Source organism: Saccopteryx bilineata, chromosome 4 (assembly GCF_036850765.1).
Source record: "Saccopteryx bilineata isolate mSacBil1 chromosome 4, mSacBil1_pri_phased_curated, whole genome shotgun sequence".
In the NCBI taxonomy this organism is placed as follows: domain Eukaryota; kingdom Metazoa; phylum Chordata; class Mammalia; order Chiroptera; family Emballonuridae; genus Saccopteryx; species Saccopteryx bilineata.
Window position 1 is genome coordinate 32,941,851 of NC_089493.1, and position 18,935 is coordinate 32,960,785.

Consider the following 18,935-nt stretch of genomic DNA (forward strand, 5'->3'; position numbering starts at 1 on the left):
CCTAAAGAGGAGGAGCTGAAGTAAACTCTCTGAGTTCCTAGTCCTCCACGGTGCCCTTCAGCTACTGTCTGACACCTCCAAGGCTTCGTGGGGCCTCTAGACACACCAGGAGGAGCCATTGCTGCTGCTGCTGCCTCTTCCTCCTCAGAGGCAGGCTTACAGGTTCCACCATTTAGTAGCCAACCTTTGCCATCGTATCTAGGTCTCCTCCAAACTCCTGGGCCCACTTTTGGCCTGGGCTGTGGAAGAAATCCTAGTCTTGGGGGGAGGGGGCACAGAGGGCCAGTTTAGTCTGCCTTGTACCCTTAAGATACTGTCTCTCTTCAATGAGGAGACAAAGTACAGAGAGGCTGAAGTGTAAATTAGTTAAAATAAAACGAGGCCTTGAATTTCTCATTTGTAGTCCACTCACAGCATCATTTGATTTCTCACCCCTCAATGTGGACGAGGAATTGGTCTCCTCCTGGGCCACACATCTCTCAGCATGGTCTGCCAACTGTGCATGGCCTTAACCTTCCGATCACATCACTCTCTAACTTAAAATCCTTTGGCAGTCCTTTGTGCCTGAGGATAAAATATATACTAAATTTTGAACACTACTCGGTCATCTGCGCCTCTGCCCCTCTCTGGCTCCTTTGCTCTAAGCTCTCTCATTGGATGGTCTCCCGTCATTTCCTGACTTCTTTGTCCTCAACCTCCCTAACCTCTTGTCAGCAGTTGCTAAAGCGTCCTCCTCCTTTGACATCCAATAACCTGGTCTCTTTTGCTTCTCCTTGTCCCATGGTGATTGCCTTCTCTTCTCTGTTTTTCTTTTTCATTCCTTCTTAGTGGGTGGACATCAGGGGGCTGGCCATGGCCAACATTTTCCCTAGTATCCAAGTGCCTCTAGTGGCTAGGGAATAAATTAATACAGAAGCCAGGTGTTTGCATTTTAACATGTAGAAATTCTTTACTACCACAAAAAAAGATGTATACTCTTCCATTTTTCTTTAAAAAAAAAAAATCTCAGTCTTTCATTTTTCCTTTCTTGATTAGAGACACATTAACAGAGAAATGTCTCCTGCTGTAAGAACACCAGCACAGCAAGGGCACGAGCAACTGACTTGTCTTTTTTTTTAATTTGCATTTTTATAAAACAGTTTTATTGAGATCATTCAAAGATCATACGATTCACCCATTTAAAGTTCACTGGTTTTTACTATATGCAGAATTATTCAACCATTACCACAATCAACTAAAACATGTCATCACCCCAAAAGGAAGCCCCACACCACTTAACCCTAAGCCTCCAGCCCTCCAGCCCCAGGCAACCATTGATCTACATTTGTTTAATCTTCAGTGTTAGGAGGGACAGGGGAGTAGTGGATACTGTGGTGAATGAGAGAATTCATCCAGGATCTCAAGGGGGAAGCACCTGTTCAGCTCCAACTGTTTTTATCATGTGACAGTATGAGTTCATGGTTAGCCACATCTTTTGATTTTTAAAAGAGAAGTCAGAAATCAATATTTTAAGTACAACCTCCTGATTTTCAAATGTTGGTTTAATTGTTTAGTTTTTAAAAACACATGGCTGAGCACGCTTTTATGGGCCAGAGATGACTCATTCCCACCATGCCGGCAATGTCTGCTCCACAAGGGTGCTTTCTCAGCCTCTGTCTCAGCCTGACTCGCCCCAGCACCTGTCCTCCATTCGGAACCACAAGACCAGTACGTCAGACATAACCAACTGGAGCACCATAAATTCAGTATCTTCAAATAAAGCTCATGCTTTATTCCGATAGAGACTTACCCTTCTTTCTTTTTTTTTTCTTTCTTTTTTTTTTTTTTTGTATTTTTCTGAAGCTAGAAACGGGGAGAGACAGTCAGACAGACTCCCGCATGCGCCTGACCGGGATCCACCCAGCACGCCCACCAGGGGCGACACTCTGCCCACCAGGGCGCGTCGCTCTGCCGCGATCAGAGCCACTCTAGCGCCTGGGGCAGAGGCCAAGGAGCCATCCCCAGCGCCCGGGCCATCTTTGCTCCAATGGAGCCTCGGCTGCGGGAGGGGAAGAGAGAGACAGAGAGGAAGGAGAGGGGGAGGGGTGGAGAAGCAGATGGGCGCTTCTCCTGTGTGCCCTGGCCGGGAATCGAACCCGGGACTTCCGCACGCCAGGCCGACTCTCTACCACTGAGCCAACCGGCCAGGGCCTTACCCTTCTTTCTTTATCCTTGTCTTTGGCCTCCCATTGAATCTGGTTTGAAACCTCAGATCCATGTTTAAATTTCTCCCTCTCCCATACTCCTCACTTCCAATCAATTGGCTTAACTGTAGAATCTCACCGTCCATCAGTCCTACCCCAAACTTAGACCAGCCCCACAGCAGCGTTCACCTGGGGATGAGTGCTACAGCCTCGCACCCGATGTCCATGCTGTCGTCAGCTTCTCCCCACAGAAAGCCCAGCCTCTGTCCTACGGCCCAAGTAACCCCCCAACACACATCTGAGCACAGTACCCTGCCCTTGATCATTGGCGTGCTTGGAAACTTTCAGTGGCCCCAAGGTGTCTTCAAAGAGTTCTAAACCTTAAGACTAGCATTCAAGGCTCTTCTGGCCTGAGCCCAAGCTGCCTTTCACACCTCTCCCCTCCGTTCCACCTCGTGTAGATGTTGCTCCAATTTTTCCCTTCCTCTGCACAGCCCCCCGCCCCCCGGACCTGGGGTGCCTCTGGTCCACACGTTGTCTCCAAAACCACTTCCTCTGGGCCACTTCCCTGATCATCACAGAGATCATGTTTGCCACCTCTAAACACCTATAATACTTCCTATAATACTTTCGCTCTGCCCTGTTACTGCTATTTTCTATGTTGTTACTAGTGTGCTTTACTTATGACCCGTAATATGTCTTTCACGAGGGCCAAATCCATGTCTGATGCATGCCAGTGTGCCTGAATCACCTAACAAAAGGTCTGAGACACAGAGGATGCTTAATAAATACTGGTTAAATGGACAGTTAATAAGTTATTCTTACCAAACATTGAACCATGTTAATACTTGTCTTAGCAGCAGATCTACATTCTTAATTCTACCTTGCTTAAGCTAAAACAAACAGGTTGACATTTTCCAAGCGAACTCTAGCAGTGTATTGTGCAGATGCCTGCTAAGTGGTAGGAGGAAGTGAGGCCGAGCCTTCAAGTCTGCCAGGAGAAGGCCACGTGTGAATAATTAGAAGATGTTAATTAGCTAAGCACTCTCAACATTTTTTCCTGGTAATAAAACTAAGAGCATCCCAGGTCTAGAAGATGTTTTCAAAAATCAGAGCCACACTGGGCCAGTAGCCACTATTTAAAGAATTCCATGCTCCTAATAGTATTTAAAAGTACCATATCCTTTGCTGTTTCCTGGGCAGGTGAGTTCAGGTGCTAGTATGAGCCATGAGCACAGAAAAGATTCCAGAGGAGACCCTGAGCAACAAGCTTGAGGAGATAAAATTTCAGGGGTGCTTATAAGCATTAAGCCACTCACAAGAGTAATCATAGCCAGGCCTTGAAAGTTAATGATAATAAAAGCCAGTATTTTTAAAGCACTATATTCTAAGCCACTAGATAAGCCCTTTAATAAGGGAAGCCGTTAATATCTTGTTTGAGTTCCACATCTTAGTTCCATCATTTTACACCCTCACAACCACTCTACGAAATAGGCAATGTCGTCCCTATTGACAGGCTAAGTCTAGGAGAGATTAAGCAACCATCCCAAGGTCACATGGTGGAGTAATGACAGAGCTAGTGCTCCGAACCAGGCTGACAGAATCGTAACCTTTTCTCCAACTAGCTTTCTCCAGGCCCATTATGTCAAATGGCCTGCTACTCTGCCAGCCCCGAGGGCCCCCAGGAAGGGCCTGAAGAGCCTGAAGGCCCATCTTGAGGAAGACACTAATGGGGTGTGTGTGAGCATCTTATCACTCATCTCAACTCCTCAGTCACTCAGGCTCCACACTCGGCTTCCTCTTTTCTGATGTACAGTGATAATAACCCAGGGCAAGGGGTCTCCAAAAAGACATGCTTGCCCTGGCTCAGCAAGGTATTTAACCTTGCTCAACTGGCCCAGCAGCTGGATTCATGCAAGTCACGCAGCCTAAAACTGACCCTCTCTGGCTGAACGCTAACAATCTGATCAGGATTAGAAGGTTTTTCACTTAATAGGGTCTCAGATATGGGAAAACAACTGAAGGGTGGTTACAGGTGGTGAAATCACTAGAATTGGGAGAAACTGAAGTGGGGGAGCTGTCAGTGTATAAATTTGTAATTAATTTTTTCAACTGGAAAACTTAGTGGTCTCTTATGTCTTTGACTTTCAGGCATTCCTGTGTGAGAGCTGGTGTAAATGCTCATTAATGTTGTTTATGGGAAATTTAAGGTAGAAGGAATCTGCTTACTGGCTTTTTAGAAAAGGTGATTTCCTGCCCAATGACCTAATTGGTTAGGAAATAGATAAGTGAACCTTGTCTCTGCTCATTTGAAGCAGAAGTTCTGAAAATTGGGGCACTCTCTCCTGTTTGATGTCTGTGATATTTAGACCGGCCAAAGGCAATATGACTTCATTGTACTGGAATCTGGTTGATTTTAACACAAATTTAAAAATCAAATAAATGAACTGGGTTTTGAAAATATTTTTCATTATTGGGAATTTTTCACTGCCACAGGATTGAGTCTGTAGAAGTATCTGAATAAACTACATAGAGAAATCTGATTTACTGTGAAGTCAGGTCTCTCTAAGAAAGACTGTGGGAACGTTCATTTCCCACACTCTCAGGGACACTTTTAGGTAAGTCAAAGCGTATTACCTTTCTGTGTTTGCTTACCCATCTGTAAAATGTGAACAGTAATTCTTGCCTCCGGGCAACCAAAAGTTCTTGGTGACCCTTAGATGAAGATACTTGGTAAGTATAAATGACAGAAACAATGGCAATCAAACACTACAGACAAAATCTGAGAAGTTTAATCATCATCTTCTACATTGTTTATTCTGATAATAATGAGGCAAGCTAGTAAAGTTCAGTAATGAAGTGGTTAAAACAACAGGATTCGGATTCTAGAATCTCTTTCATAACTAACTACACACTATCTTTTGGATCCAATTCCCACTCCTTTGGAGTGGGAGTAGGTTACGAAGACAAATTTCTCAAAAGGCAAGGGGCTTTCTCTCTGCTCTGTGCACCCGGGGAGTGTAGTCTTGTGCAATCAGACTGGGGGAGGATAGGCAAGTTGCTATGTAGCCTTGGTTTCCACAAAGGTTATGGGCGTCTGGTACCAGCCCGTGTCAATCCTTAGAAGGGTTCTGCGTGAGGAAGCTTCTTCTCTGAAAACATTTCAATTTATGACTCCTGTGGCTAAGCACTTCTAGGAGGTCATACCGAATCTCTAGCACATAACATAAAAGTGTCCGCTGTGTAGCAAAAGGGTCAACTTGAAAAGAATAGGCTTTTCCATGTTTTTTTAAAAATTCAAGTGTAAATAAGCCATGACTCCCAGAATAGAAACTCGGGGAAAGGAAAAGTTCACGGCCCTCCGAGGGTTGGATATTCTGAACATTTGGTCCCTCCTTAGCCCGTCAGATGAAAGGTAACTTACTGAGACTAGAAAGAGGAAATTAAAAAAATAAAAAGATAAAGAAAAGAAAAATATTTTGAGGACTGAAAGGGAAGGAGATGGTATGTCACTATTGAAACTGACATCCGCTTTCTTATCTCTTGTCTTCACTTTCTAAACCACGTTCCCTAAAGCGCATGACAGCAGAGGGGCAGCTGGGGCCGGGCGGGCGCAGGACCCTGAAGCTCTGTTTCCGTCTTGGACGTGGGCTTTCAGTGAGGCCAGGTGGGAGAGGAGAGTGAAGTAACAGTGCACAGCAGAGCCAGCCTCAGTGCTCACCAGTTTCTTTTTGTTTTTTAAATTTCTCTGAGCCTCAGTTTCCCTCATCCATAACAAGAAATGGTTGTTCAAAATGACCTTCAAAGTTTCTGCTTAACTAAAAACTTTGTTTGTCTTTAAAATTTTTTATTTATTTATTTTTAATTTTTTTAGAGAGAAGGAGAAAGAAAGGAGAGAGAGAGAGAGTGAGAGAAACACTGGTGCATTGGGATGACGTTCTAACCGACTGAGCTACCTCTGAGTCTAGGTATTTTCATGACAAAAAATTAGTTCCTCTTTCTGAACCTCCTTTCATCCAGGAAGTTTGAGAATGCTCTACTCCAGCGATTTTCAACCTTTTTCATCTTGTGACAGATATAAACTACTAAAATTCTGTGGCATGTAAAGAAAAGATATTTTTTGTCAATATGAAAAAAAAGGTATAATTCTGATTGATTTACAAAAATAATAATGATAGTAATTATCTACTCTTTTTTGCTCCAAAGTGACTTTTTAAAAAATCAGATGCCTATACTCGTATATAAGAATTTCTGGTAGCAAGAATTAACCAATCAGACACAAACTTATTATGCGACACAACCAATAAGATAAAACTCTATTACATGACATATACATTTATGGTTCAAGACAAGGCATTCACACCAGACAGCTGTTCATTATTGTTATCTTTTTATTTGACAATCTAAGGGGTAAAGGGTCAAGGGCTAAATAGCCAGGTATTTGCATGTTTCAAAAATTCTTGTGGCACACCAGTTGAAAATCAGTGCCCTACTCCATGTGCTATCTCTGAATGGCTGTGACCTACCCAATACCCATTTAAGCCTGAAGAGAGTATGGTTCTTTTCCTGAGAGCAGATTTCTCTCCAGATGAGGCTGTTTCTTTGTCTGTCCTACCTACTAAAACCTAATGATAGATAAACACTTGTTGACCAGTGGCCAAGTCCTAGCAAACACAATTTCATAATAACTACCTCTGTTAGTGGATCAGTAGCTCTTGTTCTAGTTAATGCGGAAAAGCAGAGCTTCAACAACCAATGTTAAAGGCAATGAATGGGGTTTAAAAGACGGAGGAAGACTGCCTAGCATAGGCTATTTCTAGAAGAAGCACTCAAGAAGACCTATAGGCTCCATGAGGCCACAGGGCAGAAGTATCACATAGGCTTAGGCATCTATCCTCCAGCAAAATTAATTTCCTTGGGGGCTTGTGGTTCACTAACCGAACCTGTGAACCAGCTGCATTTAGTATGCACTCTACTTCCTTGGGCCTCGAAAATTGACAATGGTCTGTAGGTCAAGTTCCAACGGAAGTGATATTTCTGACCTAGCTCTATAAATAGAGCACTGGAAAAAACCCATCAGCTGCAAATGGCCCAGGGACCACATGCTATCTATTAAGCAAGTAACCACAGACTCTTGCTGCCATTTTAGATGAGGAAAAAAAAATCTTTTGTTATTTATAATCTTCAGAGCTTTGAGATTCTCAAGATACTTTAAAGCTATTAGTCTTCTTTCAGATTTACAAACAAAGGATCCGAGGCATAAAACCACATAATAACTGCCTCAATATCATCTGCCCACTGAGGAAGGCATCTGGCTTGGTAGAAAACAAGGCTCCTGCACTTCGGTAAAGCGGAAAATTTCATTCCCAATGTCTCTTGACTAGAGGTGAAAGAGGTGAATGCTGGTCAGAGCCTTTACTTACACAATACACCTTGGCTGATCCAAGTTTCAATAAAACTCATCACTGAGGAAGGTAAGAAATGTGGAGAAGACACGAAAAGGTGGGGCAGTCAGAACCTTTGGAATGCAAGAGTCAGGGATGGATTATTCCTGCGCAGCAGAAGGCAGACACCGAGTTAGCTAATCGCCAGGAGGATGACTGGTACGCACCAGCACAAACCGCCGAAACGACTCGTTTGGCTTTTGTGGGGGGAGAAGATCCTTTGACTTTCCCAGAGTCTTAGAGTGGTTATACTAGTTATCATCCAATCAGGATACTTTTGAAAAGGAAACTGGGGCATTTAAGTCATTATATTGAAATAACAAACAAGGTTATTCTGGGCAAACTAAGATGTATGGTCACTTGACAGCGAAACCACCTAGGAAATACCCCAAATCGGTATGAGGATGCTCCCCCCTGACAAGAAAGTGGTCAGTCTAGAATCCATCTCATTTATCGACCAAAAGTTATACAGGGGACAGCGCCTAGGACTTCTCTGCTATGTTGGCAATGGCATTCAAAGATAGCTAGGAAAACAGCAGTAGGCTTGAACGAGGGTGTCTGAATAGAAAGAAGCAATTTCCTCCCTACCTGACTCAGCTTCTAACATTCCCCAGGAGGCCATATTATTGCATCCTTCTCCAATAATACCACTTTCTTCCTGCTAGCTTCTGTTTAAGGGGAAAAATTTAAAAAAAAATCCGGAATGGTGACCTGTAGCTAGGTCACCTGACCCTTTGAAAAGAATTCTTTAATTAAAAATAAATTCACTCACTAGAGAAAACACATACTATCCTTAAGTAATTACTAGCAAAAGAAAAGAAAAGAAAACAAAACCCAAACCATTTAAGGGAATCTGCAGTATTTTTTTTTTTCTGGACTGAAGGCTTCATTCAATACAAGCCAGGAAGATGTTCATGTGAAAAAGGTTTTCTTTCACAACAGTGGGTTCTATCTGCTCACCATGCGCAAGTGAATTCTCCCAGTCATGCCAGTGTGATTGGCGTCACGGTGGGACCTTTGCTTTTCTCCTTCCATTGCAGAACCAGGGGCGACTGGATTCTGATATAGTCATCATCTCAGTTTTTGACCACCAGATTTTTTTTCAAGGAACTTTTTTTCCTAGCTGAAGCAGAAGAAATCCTTATTCTGATAAGTATCTTATTCTGATTTCAGATTATTTATTGCCTTGGCTGCTGGGGGGAAAAATCACACTCAGATGTTTGCATTCAGCCAACCGCCTTGGGAGAAAGCTGGGAAAAGTACGAAGTGGCATACCTTTATCAGTTTTAAACTATAGTGAAGTAATATTTGGCAGTTTTAGGTATGCAAAGAATTGGTATGTACAATGAGTACATCAGAGGACAGCCCACCCTTCAGCGAAGAAGCACACTAGCAGTTATGCGGTATGCGTTTGGGAAAACAGCACTAGGCCAACCCAGGACTGAGATGGGGTCCTTCCCAACACCTCGGCTGAGGCTGATTTGGGCCCAGGTATATCTGCTTTTGCTTGGGGCTGCCTGGTATCACTGGCTCTTTGCAAGTCATAGGGACAAAAGGAAAAAAGAAATGCTGTTGTTTATCAGGAACTCTGTTCCTGAAAGAAAACATTTCTGTGAAAACATGCTTAAAATATCCTTGATGCAAAAAGACATTTCAAGTAAATGCAACGCCTAATCCTAGACTGGATCCCAGATCAACAAACAAACAAACAAACAAAAACAACCGCAAAATGGCCAGAAGGACATTATTAGAGTTCCTAGCAATGTCTGAATATGGCTGGTTTATTACATAACAGGATTATATCAGTGTGAATTTCCTGGGTGAGATCATTGTATTGTGGTTATGTAAGAGAAGTTCTTGTTCTTAGGTGATAGAAGCTAAAGTATTTGGGGATGAAAGGTCATACTATCTGCAACTGACTCTCAAAGGGTTCAGCAAAGATAATAATAGTAAATTCATATTATAAAAAACAAATTCATAATAATAATATGAGAGAGATAAAACAAATGTGGCAAAATGTTAACAATCTAGGTGAAAGATATATGGGAGTTCCTTGAACTTCCTTTAGAATTTTTATGTATGTTTAAACTTAAAAAAAAAAAAGGCTGGTTTACCCTAAGAGATGACCTGTGTATCTGATATAAGATCAGGAAACGGTGGCTCTCTGGAGACATTACTAGGGCATTATTTCTTTATGCATCAGAACCACTTGGTTTACTTTTTAAAAATGCAGAATCCTTATTCCCATCCCATTTAATGACTCAGAATCTCTGAGAGGTCTGGCCCAGGAGTCTGCTTCCCAGATGATCCCCATACAGCCCAAAGTTTGAAAAAAATTATGCATTAAGCATCTGCCATTTTGCTTGTAACTATAGACTTCTCAGACCCCAGGGATGGTCCCTGTACTGCCATGGGCACATTTGCATTACAAAATATCCACCTTGTTCCTTGTAACAAGGTTCTACATCCTTTTCATCATGGAAGACATCATCTTGGCGAATGCCCTTCGGCCCAGTTGTTAAGAATCCTATCTGCTGACTTGATCCCCCACTCTACTTCCTGGGGGAATGGAGGAGTGATATAAATGCCATCATTCATCTTGTTGGAGTTACTCTCAGAGGAGCCACCCCAAACCCTGATTCACAGAGTGGAGGAGGGGCAGCGACAGCCTGTGAAAGGAAGCAGGACAGGGCGAGTGATGGGGCCCCGGCCCCCACGCAGGCAGAGACCTTCATGAAGGCCCCTTAGTCAGAATCCCTAACCTGCACTTCTTCTAGATACCAAATGCAGTTCAGCTCTCAGAGTTCAAGTTTCCCTTCGTTTAGCCTGAAAAGGAAGAGTATAAGTGAAGGGTCAAGAGAATAAAGTGGGACAGAAGGCAGGAACCCCGAGGTACTTTGAAAACTCCAGAGAACTTAAGTGTACCCGACGAATTCACCTTTAAGTACATTGATACACACTCCACCCGCCACACTGGCACAATCACTATTCCCGTTCCATAGACAAAAAAGTGACTTGAGGGCGGGAGCCCACCTGGGCAGTGGCAGCGCCAGGCCTGAGCCCAGCCGTCCTGTGACTTTCTGATGTCCCAGCTGCCTCCTTTTCAGCATCAGAGACCACATCATTGTGGAGAATGCTTTTAATTATCACCTTGCCTGGAGTGCGATGATTTATGGTCATGCTTTCCTCCGGCTCCATCTCAAGCACCCCTTTGGGAAGGAGACTGATCCTGATAGGAATCAAGGTCCTTCCAGGCATGGGAGGGAATGGAATGTTGGCATCACATACGTTTGCTCCCCCGAAGGCTCTGAGCCGGGGGTGGGGGGACAAGGAGACTGTTGAACAGTTTGGTGAGGCAATCACAGAGTCCTCAGCATCCTAAATTGCCAAAGATTCTTTGGGTTTATTTTCCAAACTGGTGAATTCAGCTTGGCTGTGGAAGTTCCTTCAGTTCAGCTTGTGTTTCTGTGAACTCTGGAGCTAAGAGAAACCGAGTCAAGGCTAAGAGAAGCTGCTGCCCTTCTCCCTTTTGGGGGTGTGCACACACGCACGGGCACATGGAGCAGGAGGGATATCCCCGTGGCCATCACGAAGCATAAGGCTCACAACAAACGGGAGGCACAGAAAAAGGGAAAACCCCATTTATAACAGGAATTCCCAGTGGCTCCTAGACCACAAGGGGCAAGGTCTGAACTGCGTGCAGATGGCTAGGCTAGGCTGTGGGCAATCTCAGGTGATGGCGGTAAGTTTAACTTCACAAGAGCATGTGCCCCCACCCCCATACAGCCGCTACCTTCAGGCAGCAGCCTCAGGGCGGGAGAGGGAAACAAGGAACAAAACATGCTGATGCGAACAGGGTTATTTTAATTGGGGGAACTGGTTTGGTGGCAGCAGGCAGTCAGTACACATCTGTGAAATACCAGTTCTTAAGCAAAGCAATTTCCTTCTTCCTTGAAGGCCACTGTTTATCTAGAAATGGGGAAGAACTATGGGTTTACTGAAAACAATTAGATTCAGCAAAGTGATCGAGACCACCAACTTGGTGTAACTTGTCCCATGTCTCAGACATCAGTGGGTAGAAGACATTACAGCAAAAATTATGAGGTAACATTTTTGGGAAAATTAGTTAAGTTTCCAGGCACTAAGCTCCATGCCTTATATACATTATCTCTATGAGAGAGGTGCCATTATCATACCAATTTTCCAGGGAAGGAAGTGGAGCTACAGAGGGTAAGTGCCAGCCTAAGGTCACCTAGCAGGTGGCAGCACAAGGATCTGACCCTAGCAGTCCGACTATTCCTTTCTTTCATTGTTTCTTCCAGCCATTTAGAAAGTGTTATATGAATGACCATTGGCCTCTTTCTCTCAGGAAAAACTCTCGGAGACCCCTCACCTCATTTTCTAGATATTCTTTCTTTTCCTCATAAATTGCAATATTCAGTTTCCCATTCAGAGTCATCTGTGCCTGTCTAGAAAAGTATGCTTGAATCCTGTTCCCTCCCTGTTGTTGGGAAACTCTTTGTCATATGATAGGTTTCTAGAAATTGATACCGAAGGGAAATGAATCTCCGGGTTCTGTAGATCTCCAACTGAAAATATGTAAAATATGCCAAAATCATGCCTGGCTTTCCTTCTGTGGCTCTACTCTTCACATCTGGTTCCCTTCCTTCGCCAGAAGGACATGATGACTTACCCTTGTTATATTTTAGAGTGTTCCTACATTTCGTGACCTCTCTAAGTAGAACCGCTATGCTAACCATCATTACAACTCCATTGGTAATTACATTATGTCTTCTATCAATGTTAACTGTACAGTGAAAGGTACGTGTGATTGAGTCAGAGGAGCCCCACAGGAAGCCAGTTAGTCCATTTTCTCACCCATATTTGTATGTGGGGTGGGAAGGGGGGGCAGGATCACAGTTAACATTCACATGAACAGTGTCACCAGAAACACTTCCAGGTGCTTTCTACGATAAAAATCTCTTAATCATCTCAACAACAATATGGCGTTGGATACTATTATTGCTGTTATTCTATAGATGATGAAACTTTACACACATTAGTACAGCTAAGAAGTGATAAGAGACAGGACCGTGCCCCAGAGCCCCTGCTCCAGCCTCCCCCGTGACTCTGACAAGCAGCCAGAACTGGGAGGCCTTGTTCCAGCTGACTTCTCATGTCAACAGCTGAGTCTGATGTTCTGCACTTTATGTACATCTGAGCGGATTATTACACTGTCCTCAGCCAAGGATGGCCCATAAAGTTTTCAAGACATTACCATAGACTCATCTTGTTTATGAAACAGTAATGGTACAAACTGAAGAGTCACGTAATAAGCATTTTTTTTTTTAAGTGGGAGATTTTATCATCATTGTTCTTAAGGAAAGTGACATGCCTAAGGTCACGTCACACACTTAGTCACGGGTCAGTACTGGTACAGACGCCCCTTCACATACACTCCTTGAGCCTCAGGACCTGCCTCAGGACCTGCTGCTTCATGGGGCAGACACCAGCCGCCCCGCCCCCTGCACCCCCCTCCCCCCCCCCCGCTCGGGCGCCTCCGAACACAGCTCTGTGTAAGCCCAGAGGGACGGCTGCACCCACTTCGTGGCAGCCCCTGCTAGAAATTAAAAACAGCACAACAGCAACAATACAGCAGCAACTACAAAATAATCATAAAATAAATGGCGGCAAAAGCCTCTGGGTTTCAAAATTTCCTTAAACTGACCATTCAAGGGAAGGAAAGGGAGAGTCCCTTCTTGAAAGAGGCAAGTCCCTGCCAGCAGGGGCCTAAAACCTTCTATTCTGTGTCTGCTTTTACAGGACTGAAAAGTTTTCCTTTCCTCCCCTCCCCCACAGTCCCATCCTTATCAAAAGAATGCCCCCCAAGACAACCACAAACTTTAAAAGTAACAAACTCTGACTTCTAAAAAAAAAAAAAAAAAGTATAAAAACTCAAAAACCCACAGTGGTCACAAAACAGCTTTGTGTGGAAGAGGGTACGTTTTCTTTCAAGAGAGGCTCATGTCATAGGGTTGGGAAAAGACAGAGGTGAGGGGGGCAGGGCGGGGGTGCAGAAGAAGGGGAGGCGGGGAAGGAGGGGATAAAGGAGGAAGAATCGCTGGCTTTAAAAAGCAACATTGTCCAGAGAGGTGAAAGGGAACAGATGGCCGTGGAGAATGTGGCCCTCCGAGCCTTGAAGAAAGGGGCGACGCTGACAGATCTCGCTGTTTCCCATTGATGCCTGAATGTTCTAGTGTGGGGAGCCGAGGCCAGGGCAGGGGACGGACCTCTGTTCCCAGAGGCTCGCCGGGCACGGCTTGAAGCTCCTTGAGAGAAAGAGCAGGCGAGGGGGTGGGGAGGGCATGCAGCTGTGTGGCCACAGAGGGAAGGGCAGTGGGGGCGTGGGGGCTTCCACGGCCTTCTCTTCTGGCCGGCCGGGCTGGGGGGTCAGCCCAGTGCGGGGCTCTGCCCTAACAGAGGTGAAGGAGAGGACAGCAGCGGGCGCCCAACGTGCCCGCGTCCCTCCTGGACCGAAAACACACAGTGGGGGCCAGGGTGGGGGAAGGGCACGTCTGGAACAAAACAGATACCTTGGGAGAGGAAAATGAAGAACATCTTCCAGATGCTTTTAGAGGATTGAGACTTTCGAACTACAATAAATAAAAAATTGGGGTCCTTGAAAGAGGTCACAGGATCCTGCCAAGTAAACCCCACGTTATTTCATGGGAGTCTAGGGGCAGAGAAGTGATTTGCTGAGGAAACACAAAAATGAGTTGGTGGCAGACTCAGGAAGGAATCCAGGGGCGGGTCTCAGAGGTCTGAGTCAGCCCAGGACGTGCTGAATTCAACATGGGGCTTGCCCGACCCAGTGAGATGACAGGAGGTGCAGAGAGGCCTCAGGTGCCGGGGGCGGGGGGCGGGGGGGGGGCGGGACTAGACTGCGTTAGGGCTATCGGCTTGTAGGGCACCACCCTGGAGGATGTGGCTGAAGACTCACAAGTCACCACAGAGTGGCACCCTAGACTCCTGGGGTGGGGGTGGGGGTGGGGGCCGGACAGTCAGGCCCTGCACGTGGAGGCCTGGAGAACTCAAGCAAAGAGGGGGAAGTGTTTGAGGAAGCAGTGATTACAGAGAGGCCCATAAACTTCAGGGACAAAGATTAAATCAGTGCAATTTCCTTAATATAACTTTGATCTTGAAAATTTTTGTTCCAGGTGACCTCTTGACATCTCTCCCTGCACCCTCGAAGGGATGATGCTATATTCAGCCCCGCTTCTGCCTGCCTAGGAGGAGCCACACTCCTCCTGGCTCACTGACCGGGCGGCCTACAGAGAGCTCCACGAGCCCAGAGCAGTTCTCTGGTTCCGATTCCCCTCTCTTTTCTTCCCTGACCCTGGAAATGAGAGAGACCGGAGCTCAGGGTGAGGGTCCCGACACACAGAAGGGGCAGGCGGGCGGTGAGATTGGAGATATGGATCCTTCAGCAGAATAATCATTTGGAAACATCCTCACATGTCTCAGGCCCCATAACTAACTCTCCTCCAACCCTCGGTAAAAGGAAGGGAAGTCGAAAGGTGGTTCTAAATCTGTCTAGTGACCTGGCCAGTTCCCCTTTACCTGGGCTAGGTCTCCGTTTCCACATGAAAGAGGCTGTCACAGTGGCCAGCAAACCCCAGATTTGGTACTGCATGTACACAGGAGTTACTGACAAAATTCCCAGGAGCAGCATCATAAGAAAAGATCAACCGTTGTTGAAGGCCTTGCCTTTTATTTCCCTGCATCCTCCAAATTGCTCCCCAGGCGCTTTAGATGTGGAAGCCCCACTCATCAACCCTATAAACAGCAAGCAGCCCAGCCACCCCATAGAAATTACTTTGTATAGCTCCTAAGTGAAATTCCCCCAGGGGGACAGAAGATGCCCCAGGCTTTCATAGTCACAGCGTAACACGGCCTCAGCATCAGAATAGAAGACAAGGACACTTTGACATCCCAATTGAAACTCCAGGCTGAATCTGACATGGAAGAATGTAATTGCCTTTCCTAGTCTGACAGTACACTGGGGAAACTGGAGAAGTGGCATACCTATTAGGTCCCCCCACGAATCCTTCTCCTCAATTCAAAGCGGGGCGGGGCCCTGGAATTCATTTCTGAGTCTTCTTGCTCTCCGCTATTGTCTAGCGGCTCAATTGCTAAGTGCTTGCAGCTAATAATGCTATCTGCTGAGTCCACCCCCCACCTCTTTCCCAGCCGCTCAAAGCACTTTACAAATATCACCTCATTATTCTTTATAACACTCAAGTGAGCCTGATAGGTGGAAAGGTTCATTATCTTCTCCTTACCAAGAGGGGAAATAGACAAAGGAAGAGGTGACTGGTTTGCACCAACAAAGCAGAGGCAGAACTGGAACTAAAACTCCACCGTCCTCCTGACTCCAAATGTGCACATGTCCTATGTCAGCTTGTAAGGCCGTTCTGCTGACAGGGCGGGATATGCTCGCTGTGGGCTGTGTTGTAATCAACAGGTCCACAGGCCTGGGGCACTGGGTGGAGGGGAAAGGGCAGGAGTGGAGGTGGAGAAGCCCCTCATGATGGCCTTAACTAGCTGGGACAAGTCACTTCACCCGGAGTCTCAGTGCCCGGGAAAAGGGGGGGGGGGCGTTGATGAGAGGATCTTTAAAGTCCCTTCTAGCTCTTAGATAATCAGTGAAGTGTTTCAAAAGAGGGGCTGTATTTTTCACCAGCTCCTTGTGACGAGCTGGGCTTCATTTCTCTGGTTAAACCTGAAATAGCATCTTGTCTCTTTAGGCTCTGGGTCATCCATTGTCCAAATGGTAGTGGGGGTCCAATCAGTCAGTGTGGGGTTGAAATGGAAGAGGGGGTCCTAGGGACGGAGGGCCATGGACTAAAGAGGGATGGAGACAGGGAAGGAGCAGGAACACAGACGACCAGAAGGGTCTCAAAGAGAAGAATTGGCAAACACCACGGAGCTGCCCCGGGCCCTCCCAGGGGGCCCTCCCCCCATTCCCAGGAACCTAGGGTAAGTGCTTCAAAGCATAAAAGTAGGCCCCAAAGGAACAGGGTGTGCTTTGGTTTTTCCGAATACAGAATTCACCCCAAACCCATGCAAATAAAGGCACAATGTACCCTGTAGTGGCAGTTTTCCGTTTAAACAAAATTTCATTTAAGGGAAATAACATAGACATGCCCCCAAGTTAATTAATACCGATTTCACAGGTGGCTGGACAGTTTGTAATTTGTGTTGCTCGAGCCAGATACACCTGAGACTTTAGAAAACCTAAAATATTTGATCTCTCTAGTCTTTTACACTTTCCTTTCCTAAATGATGCTTTGATACTCTCTGCTGCCACAGAGAGGGTTGGAGAGAGAGCACATTCAGTAAAATCAACATTTGTTTGTAGGAGTAGCAGCCCCCGCAACCTGAAGAATGGGCTTGGAAGGAGTTCTGGGTGATGGGCTGATTACAGTGACTGGATATAAAGGGCTGACTGTGTAGTTGCCAGAGAGAAACACATTTTTGTAATATCTTAGTTGTTTCTATTGGCCTGGCCTTCCCTGCACTCACCATGGGAACTGAGTCAACAAGCTTACTTGCTTTTATTTCAGTGATTACAGTGTATTCTTTTTTTTTTTTCTCTCCACATACAGAAAAAAAGGAGTAAAGAACAGATATCTCCTGAAAATCAAAGACTCAATCATCTAAAAAAAAAATGGGTATAATTTTATTTATCTTCAAGTCCCGCTGTATGAGCAACTAGTTGCAAGCTTTATTCCATCTGCTCTCCCTGAGGACCTCAGCCTGACCCTGTGGAACCTTCTTTCTGGGAAGTTAAAGAATTTCCAGGATTAGCTCAAGTCCTGAGGCTGCCAAGTGTGACAATCTACAAAGCTCTCTTAGGTAATGGTTCAGACCCCACTGCTGCTCAAGGCCAAGACAGTCCCTAATGAGTTAGAAATATTCTCATTTCCTGGACCTAGACCGTAAGGCAAATTGACCCCGGAAGAATTTCCAAAGGGCAAGCTCAGTACCTCTGCATGTTAGAGACTCAAAACCTGATATTATCTCTCATCAGAAATGCAATTGAAGATTAAGAGGTCATCAGACACAAGTTTAAAAAAATAACACTAGAGGGAAGGAAGGAAATAAGAAAGGAAGGAATGAAGAATGGAAGGAAGGAGAGGAGGAGAGGGGGAGTGGGAGGGGACGAAGAGGAAGAAAGGGAGGGAAGGAGGGAGCGTAGGAGAAAGAGAGAGAGAGAAACCTCATAAATTTAATAAGAATTGATCTTGATCACTTGATTCTGGAAGAAAGCATCTCCCATACTGAACTTTGGAATTCCCCAGTGGAAGGCCAAGTGTCCAACATTGACCAGGAAAAATGCCAAGTTCCTCTCACTCTCACAATCGATTCCAAGGCGAGGGAAGAGGAAGAATGAATTGATACTCTCAGTTTATTGTTGGGCAGCCCAGAGAAGAGTGAGGTTTAGATCTTGCCAGGAATCATATACTGGTCTAATGTAGTCTAGAAGTACCCCTAACCACTCCTCACACAGCTTTTCCCTGGATCTCCTACATAGCACAGACATTTGGGTAGTTGATGGAACATCAAGGTAAGCTTCCAACTCAATTCTGTGACTTCCTTCATCCTCAGTTTCCTCATCTGAAAAATGAGGGAGCTGGACATCTCTTCCATCTCTAGGATGCCCTACTGCTATTGAATCTCTGCATACATTGTCTCCAGCATTTTTCTAGCTACAATATATTGTCTTTTAAGTTTCATCCAATGCTGGTTCCCAGGGGTCCTTGACAGTGTCTGAGGAGTCTCAGGTCATGAAGTCAAGCTTTACTGGGCAGCAGGAATATTTACTTCTCTTGACTCCTACAGAGGAAAGTTACCGCTAGAATACTAGTGTTCCAGGTGACCTCACTCAGAAAAACCCAATGGCATATGCAGAATGATACAATCCCAAATGGGTAAGGATCAAGATCCAAATAGGAAGATTTAGCATGTAAACCAAACTACAACAGGGGACAACAAGGCAAGCACTCAGTGTGAATGCTTAGGAAATAAATGGGTAGCTTTTTAAATAAGTGACTAGAACTTCAAGGCTTAGATGTTTCCACTGTCTAAGATTTGTAGTGTAGCTGTGACTCAGCTCAGCAACTGTATCCATGACAATGGGATTCCACAATGGTAGTTGAGAATTTTAAGAACAGTCAGCAACTACAAGGAACTCTTCATTCAAAGACTCCAAAATGTTATGTAAGTAGTATTTCTTATGATACTC

The 18,935-nt window shown here is 45.2% G+C and overlaps 1 protein-coding gene across 4 annotated transcripts in view; it reads right to left on the minus strand.

Annotated features, from left to right (window-relative positions):
• The window catches only part of RAD51B (RAD51 paralog B), a 586,701-nt gene that overhangs the window by 52,639 nt on the left and 515,127 nt on the right, over window positions 1–18,935 (minus strand). The gene's annotated exons all lie outside the window — the stretch shown is intronic.